The following is a 27,459-nucleotide window of genomic DNA, read 5'->3' on the forward strand; positions in this document are numbered from 1 at the left end:
TGCGTAAGGCACGCCTGACTTGTAATCCGGAAATTGCGGGTTCAATACGATCTCCCGGTGTGGCAAGTTTTAGTTTTTTCCCCCATCCTCTTGCCTCTGTCCACCCAGCAGTGTAAATGGGTTCACCGCAGCTCACCGCAGCTCGCCGATCGGCAGCCAATGTGGGTCAAGAAGTGGCTCGCCCCTACAAGATGTATAGCCAGCGTGAATAAGTAGGCCAAACTCTTATTAAATACTTTAACGTTTTTTGTGTACTTATTTTATTATAACCAATAGATTTTTGTGTTGTGATAATTTCATGTATTTAATAGTTACTTGAAAAATGTATTTCAGGTAAATCATTAAAGAGGTTTTCATAGGCCAATATAATTATGAGCGAAATTTGCTGTTCATGAGAAATTGCGGAACGTATCCCTCGGGAATGACGAGGGAATAAGGTATTACAACAGGTGAATAACATGTTAGATTCATGATTAACCATCCCATTTTTTTTACTTATCTGCTGGGCCGTATTGTGTCACAGGGTAGTATTGTGGCAGAAAGCCAATCCCGGGCAGAAGTGTTGTGCATTTAAATCTCACTTGCGTGTCTACATAGCCATTAAACATATGAATGGATAATACGAGTTCTCCTGTGTGGGAAGTCAACTTCAATTTTGCTATAATAGAATCGGCCCTCATCATGTGAATGTGTATTTTCCATCACCGCCTCAGGGTCACCAACGGAAATGAGCAGAACCTCACAATCAGTTGGGATATTTGTATTGATCATGCACTGGCCTTTGTCAGCCCCCTGCTTGATGAAGATTTCCTTGTGATGTGTGTTGGTTATCGGAGGTTGTTTGACCGTACGTCGCCACTGGTCAGAGTGGGTTGAATCAAGCGTGGGGCCCAGGACTGATGTCAGGCTATCACTCGACGCTGATCTTAACTGCGAGCAGAGAAACGGACTCGGGGTCTTTGGTTCTGTGCGTTCACCACTGCACCACTGACAATACGGTAAACCGCTGTAGTCCGCATGCTCCGTCAATGGAGGAGGAGGAGGAACAGCGAATCTACACGAGCTGTCTCTCCTGAAGCCCTCTCATCGTGGCTAGGCGCAGACCCACGATGGCATTTGGCTGCTGAACGTATATCACTGCCACATGCAAGAATGTAATATAAACTGCTCCCCGCCCCTGCTCTACATAAGATGCGGTATTGTACTCAACTTGGCCACCCTGAGCTTAGTGTGTGTGTGTAGGGGGGGCTTTGTAAACCCAACCAACCGCTCCTCGCTCAACGGTGCTGTCAGTAAATTCGCATTGCTTTAGACGCCACGTGGTTTCCCGGGGGTAGCCCTTTCCAGGGTGCCTTGTCAAACACGAGCTTGCGCTGGCGTAGTGTTACCGGGGCGGGGGGGGGGGCATGCTATCAATACGAGTGGAGCAGGCAGTGAAGTAATGTCGTTGTGAATAGCGCTTCTCCCTCTGCAGACATTTCAGCACTTCGCGCCATCCTCTAGATGTGCGCTATTAAAAGCGCCAAACGTCCAGCATTCCGAACGTCTGCTCTGTCCGACTCGGTTATTGTTACTGTACCTTTTTTTTTTACTTACACATTTGTGTTATGAGGCCGGCCTGATGGGATGAGAAAACCAAGAGGGATTTGGAGGGAAGTGATGCAATGAAAATGTGTTCTTGGCTCGCAATGTGGAGGTTTTAAATCCACAATCGAGGGACAACTTTCGGTCCATCATCATTGTCAGATGTGTAGAAAAATTGCCGCTTTGTGGGAAGTCGGTGATGGTTTTTGATGGAGATTTGCCGGCTCCGACCGAAGGAATGAGGAATTTCTCCCACTGGTTCCAGGCCACCACCATTGAGTGTGGTCTCACGCTGATGTAAATATGGGGAGCGGCAGTGCAGCGGTGAGCGCATTGCGCTACGAACCGGCGGCCCGAGTTCCATATCTGCTCACGGCCAACACCAGTGACAAATTATGTAATCTAGTCCTGTACCTCCCATAGGTCGACTCAGCCTTAAATGTGTACATAGTGTGATGTGTAAAAGTTGACAAACCCCCCCCCTCCCCTTCATGTGTCACAATGCCGGCCTTAATAGGTGCTCGCTAACAGCACTTGCCCCAACAGCCTGTTAGCAGGCTATATGGGCGGGGGGTGGGGGGGGGATATTTGTCTTTGTGTAGATATGGAGACACGAGCACTTTTCTTATTCTTACTCGGTCAACGATTCTATTTGATTTACGCCAGACATCATCATCTTCATCAGCATCCTTTCATATTTCTCTCTGTGGGGCATTTCACATTTGATCACTTCTCATGCTACACCAGCCAAATGGACAAATTACAGGAAGACTATAACAGAGGCTGTTGGTAAAGAATATACATGAGTTGAATTCTGTGTGCAGAGTCCGTACAATCTGTTGCCGCACTGAATCCGGAATTGCAGCCTGCATTGTTTAGCATGGATTAGCTCTTTGCATTGAGTTGAGGCTGGCTGCCTTGTGGGTGAAACTCTCTGTGGTTGTTTGCCGTGCTTGATGTGCACCCAGCCGTCTTTTTGCATTGAATCCAAGGTCGGCTCTTGAAATCGAAATTTGCACAACTTCGTTATTGACTTCGCGCCATGCCATGTGTCTCGATGGTTGACACGCGCGAAATGCTCCTTCAGATCGCTCGATCGCCGTGGTGATAACGCGGCGATGGAAAAACCGCCGTCTCCGGGTGACGAAACCAAATTCTCAATTCATTGCCTGCGGCTCGTCTGGCATTTACACGCAACAGGAACCTGTTGCCGGACGCAAGGTTGCGGCTTTTCTTCGCGTGCGTTTAGGCAACGGCGCCGTGTAAAAAATAAACCAGCAAACATTCCTTGGCTCCACAGAGAGCCGCAGGTGTGAAGTATGAATTTCAAGAATGCTTTAACTGAAGGTATCTATCACCACCCCCTCGCTTCGTGCTGATCCCACAACCCACTGTTCGGCACGTGACCTCCCTCCCCGACCTCCCTCCCCGGCGGGTCACCTTGTGTCAGCACGCGTCCCGGCCGTAGTGCCCCATCACTCGTGGCTGGCCGTGCAGCACTCGGGGTTGGCACCTTCGATTAGCATGGTTGACTACGTATGGTGCGAAAGAAGTTCAACATACGGGCACTCACGCCGTCGCTACTGCCACTCCCGATATTTCCCCGCACCGCCCCCCCCCCCCTCTGGATCAGCTCCCAGCACCGCAGAAAACGGATGTCGTGACTTCCGCTCACAGCAGGGATGAAGGACAATGGGTCCCCGTTCATGCCAGAGGCTCTGGTGTTCAAGGGGTGGGAAGGGGGGGGGTCCCTTATCTTCCCGTGCATCCCCGTTGCGTGGCCGTGGCCCCTCAACATCGATGGGTCCCAGTAAGAGGGCCCCGGGTGGCTCGGTGGCCGAGCGCGCGGCTCGCAATCGGAGCGTTGTGAGTTCGCAGGTGCGGTTGGGGGGTTGACTCAGCCCCTCATCCTTCCGTGGTCGATGAAATCGGCTCACGAACAGGAGATGAGCACCGCCTGAATGCTCGTTTGAGCAGGGACATCACTTTAACTGAGTTAATGGGAGTTCATAATAAAGGTTTTTGGGTTAGATCGCGTTTATTTATAAATGTGTCGTAACCCTCCACCTTGTCAACAAGGACACTCAATTGATTTTGACAATGTTGCAGTGGTGTGTAAAACTAATTATTACTGGCAAAGACTAATCAGAGAATCCATTGAAATTGAGAGGAACAAGAATAACTTTAATCGCTCTGACAGCTACCGGCTCAGTGCGGCCTGGAAGCGTATTATTAAATAATACACATTACATTTTGATTTAAAGAATTACTAATCTACAACTCATTACTAATCATAACCAATGACTGATTACTAATCGATTATATAATTACATTACCCCCCCCCTCCGCCTCTAATCACTGCACCTGATGAGTTAAGTGATGACGTCACTCTTCTGCTCTATATAAAACCGGGAGCAAGCGAGGGCTTTACCATTCTGGCGAATTGCCCGATGATGCTGGAAGTATTTACCAGCGAAACGTCGTACTCAAACTGTAAATGTGGATTAACTCTTCAACACACCGGTGGGCTGAAGTAGTGAATTATTTGTCTTTTGTCAACGTGACACTTTTCTTTGCTGATTGGCCGTGTCGGGTGGTGGAGGGTTACGACACATTTATAAATAAACGCGATCTAACCCAAAAACCTTTATTATGAATAATATTGGTCGCGAAAGCCTACGTGTTAATGGGAGTTGTAAACACACTGTATGGTATCGTGAGAGATGGCAGGGCCATTGCGGTGGCCTTCATCCAGCAGTAGATTAATCGTGGTGATGATGGGTCCTACATTAAATGCAGGCCATACGGTGTAAATACAAAGCGGAGCTGTAGAAAATTCAGCACACCGATCATTTCACTCGCCAGCTCGCCCCCTTCCCACAGAGCTGATTTTATTTTTTTTACGGTCGGTCCACGAATTACAGTGAATAATAACGATGCCCTTTGCGGGAGTGTCCAGCTGCTTCATGTGAGTATGGGGCGGTGCTCATCTTGTGTCAGTGGCCTTGTGTCAGTGGTGGGAATTCCAACACGTTATATCAGGGGAACAAGTTCTCCACACACAACCGCGGAGGCACAAGCAAGCTAGGTCATCTGCTCACCGTGATTTGAACTTTCGACCTTTTTTGCAGCAATATTAAAAATGAAAACCAGCCTTGCAGCTTCAGTTTATTTTTAGTTTAACACCCACGACCCTGTCTCACAATTGGCCTCCCTTGGTCACGTGACACAAATCCCAACAAACGCAGTCGAATTTGTGCAAATGAGGTGATTCTAAAATTCCGCGTCCCATGTGGTCGTTCCCCCCCCCCCCCCCGCTGTCTTGTCTGCTGCAAATGCCTCCTCCAGGTGGTGCAGCAGGGGTCCTTGTTTCCTTGCACGTCACGTGCTGCGAACAACCCCCCCCCCGAGGTGGTGGGGCCCGCAGCAGCAGCAGTAGCGCGTTCCGCAGTGGTAATGAGCGTAAAATAATTGCAACGCTGCAGCGATGGTTCCCACTCGAGCCAGCTTCGAATAGCTTTCGAGTAGCCCCCTGAGCTTCGCTCAGAGTGGGGCGGGATGGGATGGGGCAGGGGGGAGAGACTTGACCTGGTCGCTGTTAGATCCACTAATGAGCACAAGCCTAAGCGACAATGAACTAGCTCTTCGGCTTAACATTTTCATTCTTCCCCACATAACGAACGGACGTGCGAGCGGGAGAGGGAGAGCAGTGCTCCACGAGGCTTGAGTGCACGGATGGAGGTGCTGAAGCAGCGGTAACCGATAAACGGGGGGGGGAGGGGGGCGGGGTGAAATTTGCCCCCCTTTGGAACCCCAGGCCAGCCTCTGTCGGGGCCACATGACCGCATTTCCATGTGTCCCACCGTCGTGTTGACCTGTGGTGTTGACGTGTCGTGTTGACGTGTCGTGTTGACGTGTCGTGTTGACGTGTCGTGTTGACCTGTCGTGTTGACCTGTCGTGTTGACGTGTCGTGTTGACCTGTCGTGTTGACCTGTCGTGTTGACGTGTTGATCTGTCGTGTTGACCTGTCGTGTTGACGTGTCGTGACCTGTGGTGTTGACCTGTGGTGTTGACGTGTCGTGTTGACCTGTGGTGTTGACCTGTGGTGTTGATGTGTCGTGTTGACGTGTCGTGTTGACCTGTGGTGTTGACCTGTCGTGTTGACGTGTTGACCTGTGGTGTTGACCTGTCGTGTTGACGTGTCGTGTTGACGTGTCGTGTTGACCTGTCGTGTTGACCTGTCGTGTTGACGTGTCGTGTTGACCTGTCGTGTTGACGTGTTGACCTGTGGTGTTGACCTGTCGTGTTGACGTGTCGTGACCTGTGGTGTTGACGTGTCGTGTTGGCCTGTCGTGTTGACCTGTCGTGTTGACCCGTGGTGTTGACCTGTCGTGTTGACCTGTCGTGTTGACCTGTCGTGTTGACCTGTCGTGTTGACGTGTCTTGTTGACCTATCGTGTTGACCCGTCGTGTTGACCTGTCTTGTTGACCTGGCACGAGGAGCTTCTTGGCCGTGCACAGAGACAGAGATCCCCCCCACCCTCCCCATTGGTTTTACCCTTTTTTGCCAATAAAACAGGTGTGTTAAGATGTTCATATGCCAAGTAGATACCGTTTGCAAGGTATCAAAGGTCCCATAGATTGTAGAATGACAGACACCGTTATGGTTGCAGCTCATTGAAATGATCATTTTCATGTTGGCAATTTTTATTTAAATTCTAATGGCCTTTTGAGAAATGTCACAACAAAAGAAACACAGCATTTACCTTAAGAGGGGTGATGCAGTGACATTCAATTGCATTAATGCTGTGTGTACAAACAAAGACCCCATATATAGCCTTAACAGACTGTTGGGGCAAGTGCTCTAAAGCGAGCACCTATTAATGCTGGTACGGCGCACGTAGGGGGTGGGTGGCCAGCACCACGCCCGACCGCCCTTTGTCTCCCCAGTGGCGATGTTTGCACACCGTACCAGGTGCTCATTGAAGGCTGAGTCGATCTAGGGGAGACCCAGGGCCAGTTCAGATGATAGTCACCCATGTTGGTTTTCGTCAGCGGGAATTGAACTCGAGTTGCCGGGTTCTGAGCACAGCGCGTCAACCGCTACGCCACGTGTATCCATCGCCATGGCAACACAAGGCTTCCAGAAGGCCGCACGCATGTCCCTTTCTGGTTATTGAGCCATTTTCGTGGAGTCTCCGCTCGTATGCGTGTGGTTGTTCTTCGGGCACTTTGGGTCAAACCACATGTGGCGACACTGTCCCCTGCAGCCAGACTGTACTTGCCTGTGAAACACAGTGCCTTTGTAATAGCTGGGGCTGCTCTTTAGCTTTTCAACAGACCAAGCCTAAACATATTTCTCCGTCAGCACGAGGTGTATCAAAACGGCGCAGTATACAGCAATAGAGTTCAACACGGTAACACCAGCACCAGACCTCAGTATAAATTAATTCTTGCCACCCGAACACAAGTGGTAATTCCTGCGCTGTCTGGGATGACAACCCTCGTGATGGCCCTGGCACTATAATAATGGCTCCGATACCAAGAGTGCTCAATTATCATGGCGTGAACTTGTTATTATTTTCACAAAAAATGTCCACGCCAGTCACGTTAATTTTGTGAGGTTTCTTCTCCAGCACGAATGCACTCGTAGCCACGTAAGCATTGCACGTAAGCGATGCATGCTTGATGGCAACACATTTGTTCCGAATATCTGTAAGACACAGCATCAGGCCTGCATCAGGCCACACGATCCACGTGTGAATACATGGTCACTCGAGTATTGACATTTTACAATTAACTATTTACAAAACTCATACACCAGGTGTGCGTTTGTTACATTCCCTACTTCACTTGAGTGTTAAACGATAGATTATTACCGGCGTGTCTCATGAGCATGTGAAAAAAGGTGCAGCCGTGCAATTGCTTGCGCACGGCACTCCTGGCGGAAGTGTCTCCACTAGGGGAAGCCCTACAGGGCCCCCTCCAGAGGGTATTTGGTCTACTCATCCATACCAGCCAGATGTCTGGCACTACGGTGGTGAGATGTTAACTACCTCGCCGGGTATGCAGGAGGTCGTGGATTCGATCCCGACCCTGACGCCTGCTGTACATTTGGAGTTTGCGTGTATTTCTCTCTCCGTGGTTGCGTGGATTTTCCTCCAAGTCCTCCGCTTCTCCCCTCGACATTTAGAAACATGCGTTTAGAGTATTTTGCTGCTGCTATAAATTTCCACGCGATAAGCCACTTCGTTGAGCTATCATTTGTGGCCAGGTCGTTTCTGAAAAGGAGCTAGACAGCTCAGTGGGACTTAACTTTAAAAATAAAAATAGTTTGAGTAAAAAAATGTTTGTTTGTCTTGAAAGAGGTGGAATTACCCACACTTTCGACCGCCAAACGTGACCTGCAGATCTGCTAGCTTCTGGTGTGTAACCATTTATGCAGCCGCATGTATGTTGACCTTCTTTCTCACCGATGTAGCCAACCGTGTGCCATGGTGTGGGACAGGCATACAAAAAAAAAACTTGCACCATTATTTCAGCTCCTGCGCCAGGAGATCAAAGTGGGCTACCTCTGTATTCCAGGTCCGGTGCGCTAACCGTGACACCGCGCACATCCTCCGTGAGCCTAACGGCCCCAACTCCGATCACCCAATCAATGCGCCCTCGCGTCTTCGTTGCACGATTTTCTTTTTTTTCTCTTCCCGCGTGGGAGGCGTTCGCGTGATCTTTAACGTGTGCCCCCCCTGCGGCACGCTTTGGTGATACGCTCTCCCACCGGCCGGCAGCGGGCGTTTGAACCGACGGACCGTCGTGAATCGGCTCGGCGCGCACTCTCACCGCTCGGCTGGTTCCTTGGCCCGCCGCGGTGCTTGTGCAACTTAGATAGAGGGGTTTGGCACAATCGTTACTCGTATAATCAACACGATCCGGACGCTTTGCGGAAATGCCAAGAGTTTATGTTTGTCGTAATTATTGGGTCGAGCAGGATTTGATAAAAAAAAAAATTTTACCCGCGTTAACGTAATGACCACCTCTAGCTGAATGAAAAAGTTCCAGTTTTTAATCGCAGTGACTCATTGGTGGCGATACAAGGGCAATTAAAACCTTTTCCTGTTCCGAGGCTACTGCCAGTCGCAGGGTAGGTGTCCCGTTCAAAGTGGAATCTCGGAATCTCGGAACGCGCGAGCGTTTTGGCATTAATTTGATTTAGAGAGGCGTAGAGCCAACATTAAGAATATGCCTGAATTGCCGAACTGGTGTTTGATGTTTGGAACAAAGCGTTGTAGATCAGCTCGCCATGAAATATTATTAATGTTCCAGACATTGATCAATGTAAGATGAAATTAAATACATTATTGGTAGATATCTATATCTTGAAAATAACTCGAATGAAGTGGACAAAAGAAAGAGAGTCGCTTTGAGCACAGTTTAGCTTCTCCATTTGGCTTATTATCATTTGTTGTCAGTACTGTGTTGTTTTTGAGCATTGTGTATAGCTCAGTGGGCCTTACCTGGTCAAATAAAAAGTTTAGTTGTCAATGTTCTCCAATCACTTCCCCCGCACATCCGATTAGCACGGTTGGCTACGTACGTACAAAATACTTTGTCACCAAGTAATTATCTCAAATCCTCCCTTTCTTCTGGCGCCTTGAGAGGCAGCCCTCAGGAGGCTTAACGGTCTAAATAATGAATTGTGATGACGACGGTGCCACTCTGCACGGCACTTTTATATTTATCCAGCGTCCTACATTTGACCGACCGCTGGATATCCACACGCTCGCAGAAACACTGGGAGTGCTTTATAGCTTTCCTTTTTGTAAATGTTTTTTATTATCGTTTTTCAATGCAAGGCCGGAACCATAACACAAATCCCGAACGTGGGAAAGGCGGCAGGCAGGGGTGGGGGGGGGGGGGGGTACAGAAACTCCACAGACAGAAGTCCCCAAAACTCTGTGCCCCCTGGGTTTTCGAGGAGGGGGGGGGGGGAGAAATTGGGCTCACCGCTGCCCCACCTAGATGGGGACACTACGAGCTGGATCAATGTAGGCCGTGTTTATTTTGTTGATGGGAGGCAAGTGAAGTCACGGGCAGGAGAAACAAATGAAGGCCCTGAGCCTGCACTTGAAGAGGGGGGGGGGGGCAGGGAGTCAACAGCAGGGGAGGCTTGGGGTGAAGACAGTTCCAGACTATGAGGGGCAGCAGAAGAGTGTGTGCAGCGGTTAATCATTGGCTTCAGGGCCATCCAATGGAGATGCAGGATAGGCGCCTATTCTGGAATTGGAACAGCAGGATGCGTCACGCGCGTTCGCAGTTTGTAGGAAGGTTGTTGCAGACAAATGCAGCAAGCAGAAGAGAAGTTTGAATGCGCCGTTGCGTGGAGAATCATGTGACGGTGGTGGGATGTTAACTACCTCGCCTGGTGTGCACAAGAGGTCGTGGATCCCGACCCTGGCGCCTGCATATGTGAAGTTTGCATGGATTTTTCTCTGGCCCTCTCTAGTTTTTTCCTCTGCATTTAGAATCAAATGCATTCAGAGTATTTGTCTGCTGTAAATTTCCCTCCCTCGTATAACTCCCTCGCCTGGTACGCAGGAGGTCATGGGATTTACCCTGGCCCTGACGATGCCTGTATATTTGGAATTTGCCTGTTCTCACCGTGGTCGCTTGGATTTTTCTCCGAGTGCTCCAGTTTTTCCCCTACACATTTAGAATCAACACGTGTTTAAGAGCATTTGTCTTCCATACATTGCCACGTGATGATAATCCACTCCGTTGAGCTGTCATTTGTGGCCAGGTCGCTTCTGAAAAAGAGCTAGACAGCTCAGTGGGACTTAACTTTAAAAATAAAACATTGGGTATAGATTAAGTGAGTGAGAGGGGAAATCAAAGAAGCGCACATTAGAACTACCGTGAAGATTAACCTCACTCGGTTCGCATCAGATAATGTCATTGCAAATAACACAAACTCGACGCGTTTGTCAATAACACTCCCCTAAAGAGAAAATAAATTAGACTGTTGGCGACGTTCCAGGCGCTGGAGGCTTCTTCATGGCAGTGAGTGTCCACGGTCGTCTGAGTTGTTGTTGTCTGCACTTGTGTACCGCTGCCAACGGCTTGATCACACGGAAGGGCTTGGCAATGTTATCACAGAGGTCGTTATTTATTATACCCCATGTGTTTGTATCCAATGTGTTAATATTTTTTTCATTATTGTCTCCCAGTCGTGTGAGAATTGTGCACATGGCATCACGGAACTCTCAGTGGGCGGCACATCACGGTAGTGGCAGAATTGCTTCGGAAATGTATGTCACAGAAGTTACTTCTGAGGCTTCTTGGTGCGCTTTAAAAAAAAATCTGTCCCTGCATAGAGTATTGAGCACACATGACATTCACACCAACCTAATTTATATTTATTTACTCATTACAAGACCTGGAATGCGCCGAATTAAGTGACTAATGAATTGTGCGTGAACCCATGACCAGGCAGAGACCATCAACTCGCCACACTTGAGAACCCAGTTTAATCTCAAAAGACAGCCGCCTGAATTAAAACCCAGCAGCAGCGCCAGCTCACTGCCCTTGCTTGGTTTCACCTCCCTGAGTTTCCCAAAGACCACGTGAGAGCTCCTCCTCCCGGCAAGGATTGCTGAACGGGAGGGGCATTCACGGTTTTTCTTCGCTGTGCCTCTTGTACAACCTATAGCGGGTGGTCTTTCCCCCCGATATTCTGCACAGGGTCACCGCTTCAGGTGGTTGGCATTGGCAAATCCTGATGAGTGCCCTTGTGGCGTTGCAGGGCTTCTCAGGGAAGATGATCCACGGTTTGCTTCTCCTGACAAGCGCATTGGTCGGGTTGTGTGAAAGTCCCCCCCTCCCTCCGCCGCCGTCCATGATTTAATGTGAGACCTTGCGTCTGCCGAAACCGACTCTCTTCAGTCTAGATTTGAAGCTTTCGTGACTGCAAGGATTCATACTCTTTGGTTTTTTCAGTAAAGTCACGTAGGTAAAATAAAATTTAAAATAAAAGAAAACAACTAAATTAAATCACGACGTTTCGGAGGCAACACAAGCGTCCGTCTTCAGGTGGAACAGTCACAGCATCAAGTGATGCAGCTATCTTGCTGTGACTGTTCCATCTGAAGACGGAAACTTGTGTTGCCTCCAAAACGTCATGATTTAATTTAGTTGTTTTCTTTTATTTTAAATTTTATTTTACCTACGTGACTTTACCGAAAAAACCAAAGAGTATCTCTTCAGTCTGTTTAGGCTCCGCCATGTGAGCCACTTGGAATTGGAACTCAGGCGCGAGCTCCTCACTTGGGGGGTGATTCCCCGCCGGCTCCATTCTGACGCTCCGTCGCTTGATAGTTCCCATTCTTTTTTGCCGGTTTGCCCAGCCAAGGGAGGTAAGGCGCTTACGATGGCGGCCGGTTCTCTGGCAGGCTCTGCTTTCTCCCCCTTGGCTGCCTCTGCAAACACATGCACGCACACGCACGCACGCACACACGTGCGGATGCGTGCTCACACGAGTCGCCCTGTTGCCAGTATTCTCCACAAAAATTCCTGCCTCAAATGCCACCAACCCGCTCTGCGGTGGCATTTTTAAAATACCTTCAAAAACAAAACGCTGTACTGTGTGCCGTGCTTTTTGGGCTGTGCTTGTGTAAGATTTGTGAGGGGTTTTGTTGCTGTTCTACAAGCACTCACGTCTTACGGTTAGTCGCCGTAGCGTTTGTTCTCTTTTTGCGTTGTGCTGTCATAATCTCTCACATGGGTTCAGTTCCGGGCTCTGCACATTGACCATGGCAAGAAGTAGCTGAGCGTCACCAGGCTTTCTGTCGACAAAAACGCCGCATGTTCGTCGAAAACACCGTCCTGAAGAGGGAAAGAGTGTGTCAATAGGTGACGATTCAGGCAATGGCCCTCTGTAGCAGAAAGATAAAGCCGGAGAGATCGACTGAATAATAGTTGGAGCGTTCACTGTACACCACGGGCCCCTGATATTGATTAAATGTTTAAACGGGTTCTAGGATGCGCAATCTTAAATTGGCGTATGAAGCCACGTGACCTATGAGACTACCACAATTGGGTTTGGCATCCGTCAGTTGGCTTAAACGAGGGTCTACACCGTGGGGGTGGGAAACCAAAATCACAAGAATAGACTTTTTTTTTAGAATTTGGTTTAAAAAAACCCTCAATACTTCACGAGCCGCAATGCACCACGGTGAATACGAGACTGCGGTCCTTAATAAATAAAGACACGAAGCAGTCCTTAAAGAGACGCAGGTTTTTTCCACCCCCCCCCGGTCTACACCAAGCCAGCTCTCGGTGTCTCATTGCTCAAATGAGCATTGGCGGTCCCAGTCTCAACTGGGGGCCTTGAGCCAGCGGTGGAAATTCATTTTAATGGCATTCCGTAGAATTTTCAGCATAATCCCTTTGTTGTCTTTATCTCTACTGCCTGCTTTTGTGGCATGTTCGGCTGGAAGTCGCTTGCTTGCACTATAACGTTCAGTACAAATTAAGCTCATTGCGAGATAATGGCCTTGTTTCGTCCGTTCCATTCCATTAGTCAGTTCGTTTGTGCCGATGAGGTTCGCGGCGGCAGCATGTTGAGTAGGGTGGTCCAGACCTCCCTTTCCCTCGTGACAGACTCCAGCACTACATTACTATACACTACACTATACACTACACTATACACTACACTATACACTGCTATAAACTACACTATACACTACACTATAACAACACAACAACCGCCCTTCGCCACTAAGTGGCGGTGACGTCACCACGACACTTGTGCCAGGCCATGTGCACCTTGAGGCCCCGTGAAGTGTCGAATGCCCGCTGGCAGGAGGTCACGGGGCAGACCCAGGTGCCACAGGTCGACTGACTGAGATGACTGGCTGATGCACCACCTGTGCCCCCTACTGTGACAACCTGCTATGCTTTAGCCACCCGGCGCTCCGCTCGTTGTTGTGAGCGTCGCTCCTCCGCCCTCCATTGTTGTTGTTGCCCAGTAGCGTCCTTTATGAGCCTCCTCCACAGAGGCCGATCTTGACACCGCTGGTACCAGTCATCGGCAAGTCCACTCAGCTCCACGTTTTCCTGTACCACATCACTCCATCTCTTCTCTAGCCCGTGCCGTGCCCGTTTAGCCCCCTCGATCCGGCCGAACAAAAGCTGTTTCGGCATGCGGTGGCTGGGCATGCGGGCTACATGACCCAGCCAACGCAGCCTTGCCTGCCGGAGGAGCTCACCGATGGGACCGTGCCCAGATCTTTCAAGGATTTGTGAGCTCCTCACACAATCCAGCCTGGTTAAACCCAGGATGGATCGTAGGCAGGCAAGCCTAAATGTTTCTAACCGGCGAAGATGTTACATTAGGGGGGTCCACGTTTCGCAAGCGTAGAGAAGGGAGGGAATGACCGTGGCCGAGAAGACCCGAAGCTTAGTGCGGAGCGACAGACCAGGTAGCTTCCACACAGCGTTACGCAACCGATGAAAAGATATTGTCGCTCGACTGATTCGGAGTGAGACCTCTGCTGTTAAACTGGAGCCAGTCATAAGCACACTGCCCAGGTATGGGAAACTCCACTCTCTCCACAACTGCCCCATCACCGATTGTGAGTTGTGGGGGCGGAGTGTCCGATGGTACAAAATACCCAGGCAGGTGCTTAGTTTTGGTGGGGCTGATGGTAAGGCCCCATATCTTAGTAGCATGCTCCAGTCTCAGCAGCAGCGTCTCCAACTCCTCCTCTGAATGAGCAGCTATTACCAAATCATCGGCATACATAACGTGGTTTAGCAATAGAGAGCCATCCCTTGACCGCACCCGGGCACCGATCAGCCTCTCATTATATCTGTACCATATGGAGATTCCCCCGGTACAGCTATTGAAGGCTTCATGAACTACGTGGTCAAAATAGATGTTAAATAATGTGGGAGCCAGAGGACATCCCTGTCGCACCTCAAGGTGTATAGGGAATGGCTCTGACTCCCGGCCACGTAGTTTTACCCGGGCCCGCTCACCATCGTGAAGGTCCTTAATGATCGTGAGCAGAGGGTCAGGTACTCCAAGAGCAAGAAGAACAACCCAGAGCCCAGGCATACTGATGGTATCATAGGCCTTGACCAGGTCAATAAAGCAGAGATGTAGGTCTTGCTGGAATTCCCTACACCTCTGCTGTAGCAGACGGACAGAAAAATATGGCATCTGTGCAGGACCGCCCTTTCCTGAAACCGCATTGGGGCTCCGCAAGCCTCTCCTCAGCGTGCCTGGCAAGGCAATGTTGAATAATCCTTGCCAGGACCTTTCCCAGCACACTGAGGAGTGAGATGCCCCTGTAGTTGTTATAGTCTGTGCGGTCCCCCTTTTTAAAGAGGGGGACCACCAGGGCATCCTTCCAATCCTGGGGAACCTGTCCAGTGGTCCAGACTGTTGTTATGATGTCATGTAGGGCAGTCTGTGCACAAACGCCACCCTCCCTCAGCATTTCGCTTGGGAGATCATCTCTGCCCGCTGCCTTTCCTGGTCTCAGACTCCGGATCGCCTTCAGTTCTTCCTCAACAGATGGCACTTCCGCCAGCCACTCACAGGGGGTGACTTCTTCCAATATTTGAGGCACCGCAGCCTCAGCAGGGTCATCCTCACTTTTTGCCACGATGTTTTCCTGGCTGAGGGATTTTCCCTCTCCCAGGACCTCACAGAAATGCTCAGCTAATCTGCAAACCTGTTCCTGGGGTCGGAGATTGGATCACCGTTTTTTCCCCTAATGATGGTAATAGTTGTGGTGCTGTAGGTTATTTTTTTTGATGGAGTTGAATAGAGATTTGTGATCGCGGGCCACTGAGGCAGACTCCATCTCCTCAGCAACCCGCGACCACCACCCATCCTTGCAGTGCCTTACGGCTCTCCGAACCTCCGAGCGAAGGCTGCGGTAAGCCTCTTCATTCTCTGACGTGGGATTCTGTAGCCGATGACAGTGGGCCTGTCGCTTTTTCTCAACCATCCTGAACACCTCCTCTGTCAGCCAGGGTCTCTGGGGAGGTCTGGACCGCGTACCCAAAGCAGCCATTGCAGCTGCATGAGTCACAGTCCTAAACCTCGCCCATTTACCATCGACATCAGGAGGAGTGGGGGACGATGCCAACCCCAGCCGCAAGCGATGATGAAATTCTCGCTTGCAACTTTCATCAGATAACTGAGACCAGGCCACTTTAGGTTGGAATGGGGTCCTGGGTGTACACCCACCACCGGAGTGGAAGAATGGCAGGCGCATCTTACAGATGACTAGTCGATGGGCAGAGGGCAGATCAGCTCCACAGTAGGTCCTGGTGTCAAGGGCATGGGCTCGCATCCGCTGGTCCGTCACTATGTAGTCCAGCAGATGTTCTTGCTTGGACCCGGCATGCATCCATGATGTTGTGTGGATGCGCCGATGCCGGAACAGCGTGTTGGTAATTACAAGCCCATGGGCTGCACAAAAATCTAGCAGCCTCCTACCGTTGTATACACTACACTATACACTACTATACACAGACTCTAGTTTTTCCTGGGGAATTCCCAGGCGTTCCCAGGCCAGCCGAGCGACATCGTCCCGCAAGCAGGAGCGTGTCCTGGGCAGGCCGTGGGGTTTTAGCCCTTTTTTACTGCCGCTCTTAAATTCCCACCATTGCTCTCGCTTGCACCAACAAAGGTAAATCACCATTGATGAGGTGGTGTGCTGCTGCAGGCCGGAGTGCCGAACCCCCGGCCGTGCGGGGCTCGGCCCGGAAATACAAGGCCCTTGGCTGCACCGGCTATTCCCGTTACCCACCCCCGCCTGCTCACCAGGGACGGTGCGCGCGATGGAGAGATCGAACCGGCTGCACGCCACCGCTTTGCCCCAATCTCCCAGCGGTGGACACGGCTGGTTATAAGGGCAGCTCGTCGCCCGCAGGGGGGAACTGGTGCGGGACTGCTCGGAGAGATGCATGGCTTCGCGTGCCGGTGGATGACGGCGCGTCAAGCAGGATACGTACGGCGTCGCCAGCAGAAATGGCATCTCCACCTAGCCCTGGGCCTTTCCTAAGCCAACACGTCCTCAAACACGAGGCCCCGGTGCGGTGTATTCTATATATACCCAGAGGGTAGCCGAAAACGGCTGGGCTCACAACCCACTCTCACCTGCGGTGGCTCGCCTCGATAGGTGCTTGCGGAGCACTGCACCCAACAACACCGATAATTATTTTTGGTGTAGCGCCTTGTATACCCGAGCGAGTCTCGGAGAACTGAACATCATCTCATCTCGAACACCAGGGACAGCTGGTGAATGTCACCTGGTCTGTAAATGAGCATTAGTCTGCCAGTAAGGGGCATAGATTGCTGCTGTGCATAAATTGAGTAACTTGCAGGTAGCTTTCTAATTTGGCACCTTCGATTTGCACGGTTGGCTACGTACGGCGCAAAAGAAGTTCTCCATGCATACATTGGGAAATTTGGACTCGCACAGTGGCCTACTCCTGGAAATGACATCACGGGATCTTCCACGTCAACTGTGAAGCGGGCGGCGCGTAGTATTTTTACGGTTAATCCACTCAGCAGTAACAATTAAGGCAGCTGCCGGATTTGAATCGTTTGAACCTCCGCAACAGGTGGCAACACGCTGCCGCCAAAAGGGAATGTACACCATTGGTGTGCATGTGCTGTGTGTGTGCGTGCCGGACCATGTGGAGAATTGACGCTTTTGTATCGATCTTCTGGAGGGCTTTGTGTGATTGAGGTACGGGGGGAGAGCGTGGCGCCGGGTCTTGGTAAGTGGCAGCAGGAATGTCATTCCCTCGGCAACAAACAACCTTGAAGTACGCCTTTGCTTTTCCTCTGCAATTAGCGATACAATGGGAACTCTGCCCCCCGCCGCCATGGCGTAGGAGTGATGTTCCATGTTAAATATAGCCCGCTGAGCCGGTGACATTCACTAAAGATGCAGGCCTGGGTAACACGCGCAGTCAACCGCGATCAACAGATCGCTCGGCCGGCGCTACATAGAGGAGAGCCGCGTGAAGGGGCCCCGTCTGGCTACGGTGTCGCAGCCGCGTTGTGACGGAGACCTCTGCGAGGATTGATTTGGTCCAAGGCCACGCTCGGGAGGCCTGCGATGCTACTCGCTTGCTCACGTGTGCGGGTCACGCGAGCGGGATGGGGGACCCATGGTTCTGCCTACGTTCTGGCTTTTTTCTATCCCTCAGACGAGGTTCACGGTTTGGTGCATTCGTTGCGCTGCAGATAACGCGGCGGAGGCAGCATCGTGGGGGCTTAAATCCCGTGACTTGCCTCCGCCTGCCCCTCAGCGCTCATGCAGATGTGACGGCGCTAACATCTATTATGGGAGCGGTAAACCGCACACTCGGCTTTGAACGTAATCCTTCCATTAAGCCACCCTCCTTAATAAATCCTTCACTGCGCTGCACGTTTTGTCATGCCGGTTTGCGATAGTGTCGTTTTGGGCATCACTGGCGGCTGGGGTCGCTCGGTGAGTATCGAGCGTGATTTGCCGCTTTGGCAAATGAAATGAATTGCGACGCGAAATGCCCTTAGAATGGACGTGCCTTTCAGTGATGGGAAAATAAATTGATTGGCAGCCTTGTCGCCGAGAGACCCTGGGGTGCAAATGTTTTTTGCGGTGGCAATTACTCAACTTGACGGAGCAATTTTTTGCGTGTTTAACTGTCATCGGCAAGCCGTATGGTAAGTCGCTTAATATGCATGTCGTTAATCGAGACAATGTAGGCAGGCGTCATTGCAAACAACGAGGCTGCCAGCTTTTGCGATTAAGCTGTGGCATTGGCGCGTGCGTGATAATTATCGGGACATTGCAGAAGTTGCTGGGCGAATCCGAGGGGGGCTCTTTAATTCCCCCGTGTCGAAGCGCCTAGGAGCCGGCACTGCCGAGAAACGTGGATTGCAAAATCCAGGCAGCCGCCCCGTTATGCATGCGGCCGCACTTTGCTGCGGTAACGTGTGCAGGTTGCCTCAGCTCCATCACCAGCGATCGCGTAAAAAAAATGAGGCTCTCTAGCTATTTGTTTTTCCATATATTTGGCCTTGTTGAAATATGCAGACTAAATTTGTAATTAAAAATATGACTTTATTGGCATGCGCCAAGCAGTGTGGGTAATAAAAGGGCTGCCGAAGGACTTCCCAAGTGGTTGAAATTATACCTTCCAGAGACGCTTTGCTGACTGATGGAGTTCCAGAAGGACATTAATTCTTCGCATTCATGTAACCATTCAATATACCACATGTTCATGGATGTCCCTTGCTTTGAGAGTCAGGAAAGAGACGTACGATTTTTTTGTGCGGGGCAGTCCCCTGCTGACTATACTTGGAAAGATGTAACCAGACAATGGTTTCCATGCATTAGGAACGTTGCTGAAAAACATTGTTCGCGATGAAAACCGTTTTGGCTGTTGAACTTCGTTAGTGACATTCTTGTTCACATCGCACCAGAAGGCCACGGAGCCTTTTTTTACCCCGAACGGCGGCGGCACTTTTGTTAAATTGGTGGCAAGTCGCGAAAAGACATTAAACGTCAAATCAGAAATCTCAGCCTTTGGCAAATCAAATGAAAAATGTGAAAAAAAACCGGTTAAGTTTTGCGATGCTTTACAAGAAAAAAAACAAAAATCTAATTAAAAATGAGATTGCATTGACGTGTAAAGTGGAGACACCTTGGTGCATGCTCTGAATATGGCAATCGCAGCGGCACAAGTTTGGGTCATGTGTGCCGATTTAGTGAGAGACGTATTCTCACTGTGAGCAATGGTGGACTCTCTCAAGAAAGTACATTTAAAAGTACAGTGGGTCCCTCGGTTAACGGTATTAATTTGGTTCCACGGAAACCATCGTTAATTGAAATGATCGTTAATCGAATATAGGAAATGCATGTAAAAGGCTTAATTTGTTCCAAGACGATCGGAAGTCAACCTTTTTCACCCTAAAAACAATAGTTTATAATATTTAAACACCCAATTTTAATAAACGTTATAAGAACATATTGAAGCATCAATATTAATATAAACATGGATAAATAATGAATAAACACAGCATAAAAAGGTGCACGAATAGAGCAGTAATTAAATATTCTTACCTTAGGGGTTGATGGAGAAGTTGTGGTGGGAGAACGTTAATTTTTGGCAGAGTCGCCTTTTAAAAGGGCGTCGCGGATTGGCTGAGGTCTGCTGAGTCCACTTAGGAGCGCTCCGATTGGCCAAAATTGGCGGCCGCGTGATATTGTAAATCGAACATTTATTGTTCATAGAAACAATGGGGGGACCTGTTGATTTAAAGCTTTCGTGACTGCAGGGATTCATATTCTTGGTTCTTTCGGTAAAGTCACGTAGAAGGGAAACAATAAAATAATACAAATATAAAACAATAAAATTCTCACGACGTTTCGACTGCAACACAAGCAATCATCAGGTGTGAAAACCACAGCAAATTTTCTTGCTGTGGTTTTGGCGTGAGGGGGGGACGCCCTTCCCCCTAGCATTGGCTTGAGCAAGCAATTGCAGGGGTTTAACCTTTACCCCCCCCTCGCCCCACATTGGGATATTTCCCCCCTTCCACTGGGGTGTGTGCTCAGTGCAAGTGAGCACACTCCTCTATTACCGGCACGACAAAATCCGTTGCATACAAAGGTGACGATGCTGGGAGGTCTGCACCCGCGGATTCATGAACTCGCCGGTTTTTCACTGCCACTTGCTACGGGACAATGTCGCACGTCCAACTCGCTTGGGCTCGTGGCTTCATGAACGCACCGGTTTGCACCGCCACCTCCGTGGACGCCTCGTTTGCCCGGTGGGGTTCGAAGTCTCGGAAGCGTGCAAAAATCCACCAACCCTTGCATCATCTCAGGGCCACAGAACACTCATCGCACGATTGCTACGGGAAAACATCACGCATCCGACTCGCTGGGGGTCTGAGGTATAGGTGGATGTTTGAACGATGTCGCTTATGGGAATTTCTGTTGGAAATGACAGTGGCGCCAGGCACAATTACTGCACCGGATGTGGGCGGTTAATTGATCAGGGTGAATGTGTGATGGTCGGATATGCGACGTTGTACTGTACTTTGCGGTTGGGTGGTGCTGCTGGCATAGCGGTGAAATCGGTCAGGTGGTCACAAGTGCAGATCATCACCTTCCCAAAGGGTTGATAAATTAAGTACCACTTTTTGTCAAATTCAACATTGGTTGTCCTCTAGAGGGACTTGCACCCACCATTAGAAATGTGGAATTTCCATTCACGGTCTGGTCAGCCCAAAGTGATGAGCAGTATCCCAGCGAGATGCCTTCATGAAATCTCTTGAATTATTTCAACATTCACCAATTACTTGCGTTCGCGTTCTTGTGAGTTTTAATAAAGGGGGATTTTTGAGCGTCCGTTGATGTATTTGATCGACTTCAGACAAACGACCTCAGAGCCCGATCAATAAGTGATTTTCTTCAGGTCTTGGCTTAAAGTATTGTAAAATGGCAACCTGTCTCCAACGTCGATATTTTCCATCGGCGGCTATTTTTCAACATGCCACATATGCGCGTGTCCTCACTCGCGCAGCAGAACGCCCAACTCGCAGGGGGTTAAGTGGTTTCAGATTTTCATTTCGCGGTCTTAAGAGTTTCTCCTAATGCATCGGCGCTTATCTGTGCATGCAGTCAGGCTTGTCGGAAGCTTCGTTAACTACGGATATTTTTTTTTTACTTACAAAACTGAACACTCTGTACATACATGTATCAGCAGCTTTGAATCAATGTATATTTTACGGTGCTTTCATGAACAGCATATTACAGGAATAACATTGGTAAGGTTGTTGCTTCCATGGGCTAATCAGATGCCTGCACTTAGTTGACCTGGCTTATTCAAGGCCAGCTCTCCTGATTCAAACCCAGGCTGTCGGTGGCAGTAGTGGCTTAGTGCTCAAGCGTGGGAATTAGGACCCGGCTTTCCAGTTGAACCCGAGTCTCGCTGCATCGAGGCCGATGGGCGGTCGTGAAAATGCTTGCCACACACTTATTGGCTGCATGTGCTGCCTGGGTCTTGTATGCTTCGTAAGTGGGCCTATATTTACTGTTAATATTTGTATGATAGCGATTGCCTTAATTTGGCTGATGTTGATGTAGAGTAACAACTATAATTTTTGTGTTGCTGCGGATTGTGTTGCTGCGACGATAAAGTCGGGCATTGAGTCGCTTTATGTCCCACGCTTTTGTTCTGGGTGGTGGCAGCGGTCACCTTCACACTGCGCATCATCAAGCTTCCGCTGATGCTGCTAACGTGGTTTTCGTGCGAATGCGTTTTTTTAGCGTAGCTGACCGTAACCTTCACGGAAGATCTAGGTCAGGGATCTTCTGCGTCAGGTCATCCACAATGCTATAATGAGTTCCTCCGTGTTCGGTGCAAGAGTTTGGGCCTCATTCAAACTTCCCTGCTGCTGCTGCTGCTGCTGCCTGCTGCTGTTGCATCTGCAGCAGGACGACCCCTGAGGTGCGGCGAGCGAGGTGAATGAAGGACGCAGCGGCGAGAGCTCTCACCCCGTCGTGGTCCGTTGCCGCCGCCGCCACTCACGTCGAGCAGGTGCGGATCTTCGCGTTGTTCTAATCGTTTTGCACCAAAGGGATTGTCGGTGGAGGGTTTGTACGTGTGTATGTATGCATTTTGAATTTCTTTTGCACCCTACGTAGCCAACCGTGCTCATCGGAGGTGAGGGGGGGGGAAAGGACACCAAGCTAAACACAACAAGCAGTTCTAAAGAAATTAGTTTCAAATCTAGATTTAAAAGTGCGTAGCTCCAGTGGCTTCCTAAAATCGTGAGGAAGAGCGTTCCAGACGGCCGCGGAAAGTGTATCTGCATTGCTGACTGGTTCCAACGAGAATGCCGCACGATGTCGAGGCTGTCAATCAGACGTGACGCTGCCTCCGGGTCACCAGACTGTTCACATTGTCGAAGTAGCTCAGCACACTCACCATCTAGGCACAGGGTATAGATGGAATAAACACCACGTGGTTATGGTCTTTTGTGGCTGATTTTTGTCAGTGCCCCCCATAAAGCGCGGGTACGCTTCACTCTATTGAGATGGTGCTCGGGATGTAGGACGATGCTACGCTCTACCACCGCAGTGTGGTCTGTCCACTGTGCCTTGCGGAAGTTCCAGCGGGGTTTTTCAGGTGCTCCTGATGATTGGTAGCTGTGGTCCGATGTGGACAAACGATGGGCGGTGCCGACTCCTGGGGAAGTTGTTCGGAACGCTGCACGACGCTGGCATTTGATGGCCGTGAGCTGCACTGGCCCAGCAGAGGTCCGGTGAATATTCCACCTGGCTGAGTGGAAGCTGCCGCGCTGTTCGGGGGTCGTGTAACCAGGTGAATGTCGCAACGCGATGCCCGTTCCCACAAGCGCCTCGCAGTTTTCATCAGGCCGCTGCGTATCCCCCCACTTTTTATGGCGGCTGTTTGTATACATTGCAGATAGTATAAGTGCGCCAATGCGTACTGCATCGCAGGCAAGAGAGGGTGGCAGTGGCTCGACGCTAAACAATTCACATTTCACATTCATTGCACGGCCATATTCTGGGTAAAGTCAGTAACAGACAAGGTCATACATACCCAGCTGTCTGGAAACGCCCCGCCTGGTCATCTGAAATATGTCGATATTGTGTGTTGTGGCTAAATTATGCACGAAGTCGCTTTCAGCCACAGGATTGTCCTTCCACATTGAACGGAAGAACAACACGGAGTGCTGGCCCTACAGCCCTGGAGAACTGAGGCCTGGGCAGGAGGTGTAACTGTGGCCACGTGCTGGCCGGTATCGTGACGATTCGGCCAGCTAGCTGCAGCTTTGGTTTCCCCAGATATGGCTGACGTGGCCGGTTACTTGCAAGGGGACACGACAAGGACGTGGCCGCATTTGTCCCCAATTGCCTGTTGATTGCATCAAAAGTGCTCTTTTTGTAGTCGTGATTTGTACCCGCGGAGTGGACCTGCATGCCCATTGTGGGTAATGTTTGCTCAAGTTGTGTCGATGCTTGGTACCACAGCGAGCGGGGAGAGCAGTCGCGGCTCTGAACAAGTGGCGGAAAGTCGATATTTTATTATTGTGCCAGGGCCATAGCTGCCGTGACTTCCCAAAACCTAGTAACTGCAGCAATTTTTGAGGAACGATGAGTTGAGTGAACCTCAAATGGGATATTTAAATTTGAAGCCTCCAGGTGGCTCGGTGGCTCGCAAGCTGAAGGCTGTGAGTTCAATTCCTGGTTGGAGCGGGCACTCACTCAGGCCATCACCAGTGGTTGTTCTATGGATAAACTTGCCCCCTGTCACAGGAATGTGGAATTTCCACCACCGGCTCAGGGTGGTAAACAGGAGATATTTTAACACGCAGGCTTTTGCGACCAATATTCTCCTTAATAATGTTTTTTTTTTGGGTTGGATCTCATAAATATAAATGTGTCGTTAAACCCGCCATCACCCGACACAGCTGTGGGTTTACTCTCCAACACACCGGTGGGCTGAAGTAGTAAACTTATTGGCACGTTGTGTTTACGTGCCAAACCGTACTAATTATGGAAAACAGGAGATGGTCACTGCCTCATTGCGAGTCAGATGCACCGACATGGCACCTCCCGGCTAGTGCAGGGGGAAGTTTGTAGCGCTACAAAAACGATAACTGCTCATGCGTTTGATCAATTTAAATACGCTGCCGTGTTTAAGAATTTTAAATGAATTAGCAATTTGTTTTTGTTCTAACCCGTTCCCTTTCAACTGCTGCATTTTTTGTTATTGCGATAAAGCCACGGGGACTAGCTGAGACAGTGCAGTGACTGATCCAGCGAGAACACGCGAAGGTTCGGGCTGCTGAGAGAAGCACACGGTGGCGAGATGTTAACTCCCTCGCCTGGTACGCAGGAGGTCATGGGATTGACCCTGGCCCTGACGATGCCTGTATATTTGGAGTTTCCCTGTTCTCACTGTGGTCGCTTGGATTTTTCTCCGGGTGCTCCAGTTTTTCCCCTCCACATTTAGAATCAACACGTGTTTAGAGCATTTGTCTGCCAAACATTGCCACGTGTTGATAATCCACTTCGTTGAGCTATCATTTGTGGCCAGGTCGCTTCTGAAAAAGAGTTGTATAGCTCAGTAGGCCCCTTACCTTGTAAAATAAAAAAGTATAGTTTTTTGTTTTTGTTTTAGATAGATGTGAGTTTGTGGGAATGTGACAAAGGTGTGCTGTGTAGTGCTCTTATCAACTCGGGCCCTTACATTCCTTCGCACTCTTTCACCCACGGCTCGACGGCTCTCATCCATTTAATCTTCGCCTCCCCCCACCACCCCTCCTTCCCGAGACTCGAGCCTTGTGGTGCGAAAGTGCAGCTCCGGGGTGATCCATGCGATCGACCAATCGGGGCACATGTTATCGCCTCTCCGCCAACGGTGCGTTTGATGAAGCGAACATGCGCTTGGTGAGGAGGATGGAGGAGGAAGGAGGTGGTTGTAGGCGCGGTGACTTCCTCGCACCTCCGGGAGTGTTTTCCTGCCCAGGTGGAGCATCGAGGCGGCGCTTGTCTCTGGATCGTAGCCCTGAGCCAGTGGTGGAAATGACATTTCTACGAGGGGCCGAGTCTGTCCATATGACAAACCGTTATTGACTTCCCCACAAAGTGGTACTCTTTTTAGCGACCCGGTGGGATGATGGGCTGAGTCAACACCCCCCCACCACCCACATGCCACGAGTCTCAGCTCTGGCGCTGAGACTAGTGGCATGTGGATACATTTTTGATGCATTACTGCGGTGTGGGAGAGAGAGAGTGTTTATACAAATACTTTGTCAGCAATGGTACGGGGAGTTTTGAAACGTCAACCAAGCTGTTTTGTACGTCGAACTAATTCAACGAGTTTCCCATTAGGAGGCCAGCGTTTGGAAGAATGGTATTTTTAAAAAAAATATTCTTCCACAGTGAGGGAATTAATGATTTATAATAATAGTTTCATATTTATATACACATACCTATCCTTCTAAAACTATATACGTGCTATGGATGCACTGGTTCCTACCATAGGAATGTGGAGTTTTCACTGCTGTATCGGGATTCGCAAGTTTACTTGAGTATTTCAACATGGAGGCTTTCACGACCAATATCCATAACCCAAATTAATTCATAAACCTGAATTAAATATACAGAACAGTATCCTAATCATGTCAAGCACGTGGACTTTTGTGATGATAACTCCATTAACTTCCAAGCGCTTGTGGCTCACAGTCTCAGTCTCACAGTCTCACGTGTCGTTGTGCTGATCGACTAAAATATAAATGCGTCGACATTTGAGCATTGTCAAAATGCTCGCTATGAGCAAGGAGACATTCGGCTTCCTGGTTGTAACCCTGAAGGCTCTTTCACCCCATGCTCCCACTGTGATCGTAACACCGCGGTGTCAAAACAGCCGTTCCTAATGTCGAGTGGAACGTGTCGCTGCTCAAGCGTATGGCAAAAACCGTGGGTTAAGGGGGGGAGGTATGTGCGAAGGTGATGCTGAAGAACACCCGTGCCTCGCAACGGCGCTTGCAATTGGAGCACGCGCGCCGTGCCCACTAGCGTTGCGAGAACACGAGTCATGGATGTTGCCGCAGCATCTCAAATGTATGTAAGGCAAGTATCATGCTGGACGGGGATGTACTCACGAGCGACGGGTTCTTAGGAGCTGAGCCTCATAAGGGCGTGTCGAGGATTATCAGCATTGGGTGTAAATGGAAAAAATTATCCCGCTACGAAGCTCAGGCAGACCGTCGGCCGTGAGGGGAGTTTTTGTTGTTGTTTCTTGCGCGATATTAACCAAGGACACATTTGGTGAGTTTTGAGCGTCGTGCTACCAGCATTCTGTGGTTGGGGCCCTGGTCGCTGAGCCTCAAGTGGAACTATCTCGCCATCACCCAAAACAATCGCATGCCGTACGGTTATTTTGTTGTTTCAGTTTCATGTAATCAAGCGAGGGGCCCCACCAGCATTCATTAAATATATATGTGTGTCTTGCAAAGGAGTCGGTCGATCCGGCATGTTGTGTGTGGTGGGGTAAAGTGTGTGCAACTCCGACCTGTACGATTGTTTGACACCGAGAGAGTTCCTGGTCGCGGAGGGCCCTTTTGGCAGCTGTGACGTGAGCAAGCACTTGCAGCGCTGCGCCTTTGCCACTCCTGTTTAGCTATACAATGGAGACCTGAGCAACTGCACTGTGGCTTTGTTGGCACAAGTTCCACTTAATTTGTGAATTCGTTTGAGGTAATTGTCAGACTTTGGATGTAAGCCGTTTACGCAGGCAAGAACCTCCTTGTTACTGGTGCCACTGGACTTTATAAACACCACTGTTGTTGCACAATTATCACGCAGGCGTTAGCAGGCGGTTGAGGACACTGAACCGCCAGAATTTGTGCGATGGTTATTTGTTGCGTAAATCTCGCGTTGAGAAGCAGCGGTCCGACATCCAATCAGAATGCTGCGAGTTCAAATCCTAGTTGGGGGGGGTCAACTCAGGCAATCATCCCTATGGGTGAGATAAAATGAGTACCACCTAGTAGGGGAAAGTGACAGTAGTGGATGTCCGGTCCGACTTGCCCAGTGGGAATTTTTTTGAAAGACCTTTTGAGGAGGTAACCTTGAGGAGGTAACCTTGAGGAGTTAACCTTGAGGAGGTAACCTTGAGTTAACCTTGAGGAGTTAACCTTGAGGAGGTAACCTTGAGGAGTTAACCTTGAGGAGTTAACCTTGAGGAGGTAAACCTGAGGAGTTAACCCAGAGGAGGTAACCTTGAGGAGGTAACCCTGAGGAGGTAACCTTGAGGAG

At 49.8% G+C, this 27,459-nt stretch overlaps 1 protein-coding gene across 4 annotated transcripts in view; it reads left to right on the forward strand.

Annotated features, from left to right (window-relative positions):
* Positions 1-27,459, forward strand: part of CDK17 (cyclin dependent kinase 17) — a 198,931-nt gene that overhangs the window by 41,639 nt on the left and 129,833 nt on the right. For 2 of the 4 annotated variants that reach the window (XM_076067091.1, XM_076067094.1), the window contains exon 2: positions 22,099-22,204. The exons of 1 other annotated variant lie outside the window; for it this stretch is intronic. The gene's annotated coding sequence lies outside the window, so the exon portion shown is untranslated. The remainder of the gene's footprint in view (positions 1-22,098; positions 22,205-27,459) is intronic. One more of the 4 variants, XM_076067092.1, reaches the window with a different exon arrangement.

Source organism: Petromyzon marinus, chromosome 14 (genome assembly GCF_048934315.1).
Source record: "Petromyzon marinus isolate PM22_M1 ecotype Great Lakes invasive population chromosome 14, UKy_Petmar_22M1.pri1.0, whole genome shotgun sequence".
Lineage (NCBI taxonomy): Eukaryota > Metazoa > Chordata > Hyperoartia > Petromyzontiformes > Petromyzontidae > Petromyzon > Petromyzon marinus.